The sequence below is a fragment of the Triticum urartu genome, chromosome 4A (assembly GCF_056163025.1).
Source record: "Triticum urartu cultivar PI428250 chromosome 4A, HENAU_Tu73, whole genome shotgun sequence".
Lineage (NCBI taxonomy): Eukaryota > Viridiplantae > Streptophyta > Magnoliopsida > Poales > Poaceae > Triticum > Triticum urartu.
In genome coordinates this window covers 111,693,472-111,699,575 of record NC_141876.1, presented here as the reverse complement: position 1 = coordinate 111,699,575, position 6,104 = coordinate 111,693,472, and positions in this window count along the sequence as shown.

The following is a 6,104-nucleotide window of genomic DNA, read 5'->3' as shown; positions in this document are numbered from 1 at the left end:
AAAGACATGATTCGGAGCCGATGCATATATTTCAATATTCGGGATGCCGAAGAGTACCCTATAGGTGTTCGGGCTTGGAAACATGCGGAGCCGAATACAGCCGCCGGTGTCAAGGCCAGAGTAAAGCACGGGTGGCAATCTGGAATAAGGAGGGAATACAGATGTCAAAATAAATCAGTACCTGGTATGTCTCCAATGTATCTATAATTTTTGATTGTTCCATGCTGTTATATTATCAATCTTGGATGTTTTATAATCATTTTATAGTCATTTTATATCATTTTTTGGTACTAACCTATTGACATAGTGCCAAGTGCCAGTTACTGTTTTCTGCATGTTTTTACATCACAGGAAATCAATACCAAACGGAGTCCAAATGCAACAAAACTTCACGGAGATTTTTTAGGGACCAGAAGTCACCCAATGGGCCAAGGCAGCGCCTAGGGGTGCTCCGAGGGGAGCACAACCCACCAGGGTGCGCCAGGAGGCCCATGCGCACACTGGTGGATTGTGCCCACCTCGGGTGCCCCCCGGACTGCCTCTTTGCTCTATAAATACCCCAATATTCCAAAAACCCTATGGGAGTTGATGAAAATCAATTCCAGCCACCGCAGAGTCCAGAACCACCAGATCCAATCTAGACACCATCATGGAGGGGTTCACCACTTCCATTGGTGCCTCTCCGATGATGTATGAGTAGTTATTTGTAGACCTTCAGGTCCGTAGTTAGTATCTTGATGGCTTCCTCTCTCTCTCGTTTAATTCTCAATACAATGGTCTCTTGGAGATCCATATGATGTAACTCTTTTTTTGGTGTGTTTGTTGAGATCGGATGAACTTTGAGTTTATGATCAGATCTATCTTTTTATATCCATGAAAGTTATTTGAGTTTCTTTGATATCTCTTATGCATGATTGCTCATAGCCTCGTAGTTCATCTTCGATATTTGGGTTTTGTTTGTCCAACTTGATCTATTTATCTTGCAATGGGAAGAGGTGCTTTGTAGTGGGTTCGATCTTATGGTGCTTGATCCCAGTGACAGAAGGGGAACAGACACGTTTGTATCGTTGCTACTAAGGATAAAACAATGGGGTCTATCTCTGCATAGATAGATCTTGTCTACATCATGTCATCGTTCTTATTGCATTACTCCATTTCCCCATGAACTTAATACACTAGATGCATGCTGGATAGCGGTTGATGTGTGGAGTAATAGTAGTAGATGCAGGCAGGAGTCGGTCTACTAATCTTGGACGTGATGCCTATATAATGATCATTGCCTGGATATCGTTATGATTATTTGAAGTTCTATCAATTGCCCAACAGTAATTTGTTTACCCACCGTTTGCTATTTTTCTCGAGAGAAGCCACTAGTGAAACCTACGGCCCCCGGGTCTCTTTCTCATATTATTTTCCTTTGCTTTTATTTTCAGATCTATTAAACCAAAAATACAAAAATACCTTGCTGTAATTTATTCTCATTTATTTTATTTGGTGTTTGATCTATCAATCTACTACAATTTTATTCACGTCCATTTGCCTATCTTGGGGCGCCGCTACCCGAAAGGGATTGACAACCCCTTTTACACGTCGGGTTGCAAGTATTTGTTATTTGTGTGCAGGGGCTGTTTACGTTGTGTTGCTTGATTCTCCTACTGGTTCGATAACCTTAGTTTCATATCTGAGGGAAATACCTACCGCTGTTGTGTTGCATCATCCCTTCCTCTTTGGGGAAATACCGACGTAGCTTCAAGCCGCATGAAAAGGAATTTCTGGTGTCGTTGCCGGGGAGGATCTTCGACATATACTAGGTTCCTAATCACAAATCTCATCTCCTCGCAATATTATTTGCCATTTGCCTCATGTTTTCCTCTCCCCCACTTCACAAAAATTTGTTGTTTTATTCGCCCCTCTTTTTTGTTCGCTGTTTTCTTGCCGGATCTGTTTTTTAGTGCAATCTTGTTGTGTAGTCATCATGACTCAAGAGAGCACCAAGTTGTGTAATTTCTCAAATACCAACAACAATGATTTTATTGGCACTCTGATTGCTCCTCCCTCCACTAGTGCGGAGTCTTGTGATATTAATACTACTTTGTTGAATCTTGTTATGAAAGATCAATTTTTAGGTACTCCTAATGAGGATGTCGCGTCCCATCTTAATACCTTCGTGGAATTATGCAGTATGCAAAAGAAAAAAGATGTGGACAATGATGTTGTGAAGATGAAATTATTTCCGTTTTCTTTGCGTGATTCTGCAAAAAAATGGTTTTCTTCTTTGCCTCGCAATAGTATCGATTCTTGGAATAAGTGCAAAGATGCTTTTATCACTAAGTATTTTCCGCCCACAAAAATTATTTCCCTTAGAACCCAGATCATGAATTTCAAGCAACTTGAACATGAGCATGTTGCGCAATCTTGGGAAAGGATGAAAATTATGCTAAGGAATTGCCCAACTCATGGGTTAAATATTTGGTTGATTATACAAATTTTTTATGCGGGATTGAATTTTGTTTCTCATAATCTTTTAGATTCCGCCGCGGGTGGTATTTTTTTGGAAATTACTTTGGGTGAATCCACCAAATTGCTTGACAATATTATGGCAAATTATTCCCAATGGCATACCGAAAGGGCTCCTACTAGTAAAAACGTTAATTCGGTTGAAGAAATTTCTTCTTTGAGTGAAAAAGTTGATGCTCTTATGAAAATGGTTGCTAGTAAAAGTTCTCCTATTGATTTCAATGATATGCCTTTGTCTACTTTGATTGAGCAAAATAGTGATGCCATAGATTTGAATTTTATCTCTCGAAATAATTTCAATAACAATGCTTATAGAGGTAATTTCAATCCTAGGCCTTTTCCTAGTAATTCCACTAATAATTATGGTAATTCCTATGGAAATCAATCTTATAATAATAGGAACACCTCTGATCTTGATAATAATATTAAATAATTTATCAACACGCAAAAGGTTTTCAACACTACCATAGAAGAAAAGTTGAATAAGATTGATGATTTGTCTAGAAGTGTTGATAGAACTTCTCATGATGTGGAAAATCTCAAGATGAAAATTTTGTGCCTAAGGTAGAAGAATCAATTAAAGCTCTTTATGTTTCCATGGATGAAAGTAAGAAAAGAACAGCTATGCTTAGAGCTAGAAGAGAATTTTTAGAAAAAGCTTTTTCTTGTGATTACTTTCGCAAAAATGATGAAGATATTAAAATGACTCTATTGATTCCTTGTTTAGTAAAGTTAAGATTGATGAAAAAGGGACTGGAGAAGAGTCAACTTTAGTTGGAAGGCGTCCCGATAATTCGGAGGGTGAAAGTCTTGTTGAGAAAATTGATAAAAGTGGGTTTGAGGAGGCCAAAACTTTAACTAGCAATGTGCCCACTCTTTTGGATTACAAAGACTTTAACTATGATAGTTTCTCTTTGATTTATTGTATTTCTTTGTTGCAATCCATGATAAATTCACCCCATGCTTATGAACAAAATAAAGCTTTTACTAAACATATTGTTTATGCTATGATGAAAGCTTTAGAAGAAAAGTTGGAATTAGAAGTTTTAGTTCCTAGAAAATTGCATGATGAATGGGAACCTACTATCAAAGTCAAGATTAAGAATTATGAGTGCTTTTCTTTGTGTGACTTGGGTTCTAGTTTTTCTACAATTCCGAAATCTTTATGTGATGTGCTTGGTCTTACTGATCTTGAAGAATGCTCTTTAAATTTGCACTTGTCGGATTCTACTATTAAAAAGCCTATGGGAAGAATTAATGATGCTCTTATTCTTGCAAATAGTAATTATGTGCCCAAATATTTTATTGTTCTTGATATTGATTGCAATCCGTCTTGTCCAATTATTCTTGGTAGACCGTTTTTACGCACTATCGGTGCCGTGATTGATATGAAAGAAGGCAATATTAAGTTCCAATCTCCCTTGAGGAAGGGTATGTGACACTTCCCAAGAACAAGAATTAGGCCACCATATGAATCAATCATGAGGGCATCTTATGGATCTAGAAACAAAGATGACAAAACTTAGATCCTTGCTTTATGCCTAGCTAAGGGCGTAAAACTATAGCACTTGTTGGGAGGCAACCCAATGAATAAAATTTATTTTTGCTTTTTGCTTTCAGTTCTTGATTGTTAGAAAAATTATGCTTCTATTATGATTGTCTTATTTGTGTTTTAGTTAGTGTTTGTGCCAAGGAAAGCCTTTAGGATCTTCTTGGGTGATAGTTGTTTGATCTTTCTGAAAAAACTGAAACTGTTGCGCTCGCGAAAATAATTTTTGTTTTTAACCAGAGAGTGATAAAATACCAATTCCTTTTGCATAGGATTAATATGAAAATTTCACAGGTCGTCCTAATTTTTCAGATTTTTTGGAGTTACATAAATATTCGATACATCCAGATTGCTACAGACTGTTCTGTTTTTGACAGATTCTGTTTTCTTTGCGTTATATGCTTGTTTTGATGGCTCTATGGTTTTCTTTGATGAGTTTCTGCCATAGAAAAGTTGGAATAAATTATATATAATGCAATAACAAAATATGAATTAGTTCTCTACATCACTTATAGTAGTGATTTATTTTCTTATACTAACAGATCTCACGAAGGATTTTGTTGAGTTTTGTGTGATTGAAGTTTTCAAGTTTTGGGTTATCTTATGATGAATGAAGGAATAAGGAGTAAGAAGAGCCTAAACTTGGGGATTCCCCGTCATCCCAAGCTATTATCCAAAAGAGAGCAAGCAACTAAGCTTAGGGATGCCCCCGAGTGGCATCCCCTCTTTCTTCTAACGACCATCGGTATTTTACTCGAAGCTATATTTTTATTCGCCACATACTATGTGTTTTGCTTGGAGCGTCTTGTATGATAAGAGTATTTGCTTGTTTAATTTTGTGTTTTAAGTCTTGATACCTTGCTGGATGCACCTATTTGAGAGAGCCAAAATTATGTCATGACTTGTTAGAATTGCTCTCAATGCTTGACTTAAAATTTTTATGAGTTATGGATTTGCTCTAGTGCTTCACTTATATCTTTTTGAGCACGGTGTTCTTTAGTATTTTTGAAGAAATGCTCTCTTGCTTCACTTAGATTTATTTGAGAGTTAGTAAAATTTTCAAGAAATTCTCTCTTGCTTCACTTAGATTAATTTGAGAGAAAGAAATTTTAGGTTCATGATCTTCACTTATATTTGTTTGAGCTTATCAAAAGAAACACATGAAAATTAGTTCCAAAGTGATAGATATCCAAGAAGGATATAAAAAAACTTTCATGAAGATCATTGGACAAAATAAACTTGATTCTTAGTAATAGTTTTGAGATATGATGATGTGATATGTGAGTCATGTTGATGAGTAATTATGCTTTAGTAAGAATATTGGTGTTAAGGTTTGTGATTCCCTATGCAAGCACGTAAGTCAATAATTATGCAATGAAACTATATCCTACTTGTGGTGCATTATTCAGTGTTAATTATGCTTAATGCTCACTTATGAGATTATCCGTTTCTTGGTTGGTCGCTTCTCAATCTTTCGCTAGCCTTCATTTTGCACTAAGTATGATCTCTACTTGTGCATCCAAAATCCTTTAAACCAGTTTTGCCACATGAGTCCACTATATCTACCTATATGCGGTATTCTTTTGCCGTTCTACGCAAATTTGTATGTGCCATCTCTAATTTTCAAAATAAACTTCTCTTTTGTGTGTTCATACTGCTCACGGAGCGGTGATGGGTGGCTAATATTTTCCATGCTAGATGTGTTATTCTCATGATGAGTGTTTATTCACTTGTCATTGCACGAGAGTAAGGCAAAGCTATTAGGGATGCCCAGTCCCGAAAAGAAAAATGAATTTACTTTATGTTGTCAAATAATAAATTCCTTGGAAAGTGTTGGTATGGAAGGAACCCGTGGATACGGTTAGCCATGGAAAGTGAAAGTATGGTGGAAAAAGGAATAAACTTTATTTTCTGTTTGGGAATCGCCTATGATATATCTAGCATGGGAAGTGTTGGGAACTCTAAATCGTTTTTGTTGGTGGGAAAGGCACACCTCCCAAAATGTTTTTTATCTCTCAATTTTCGCTTTGAGCTCTGG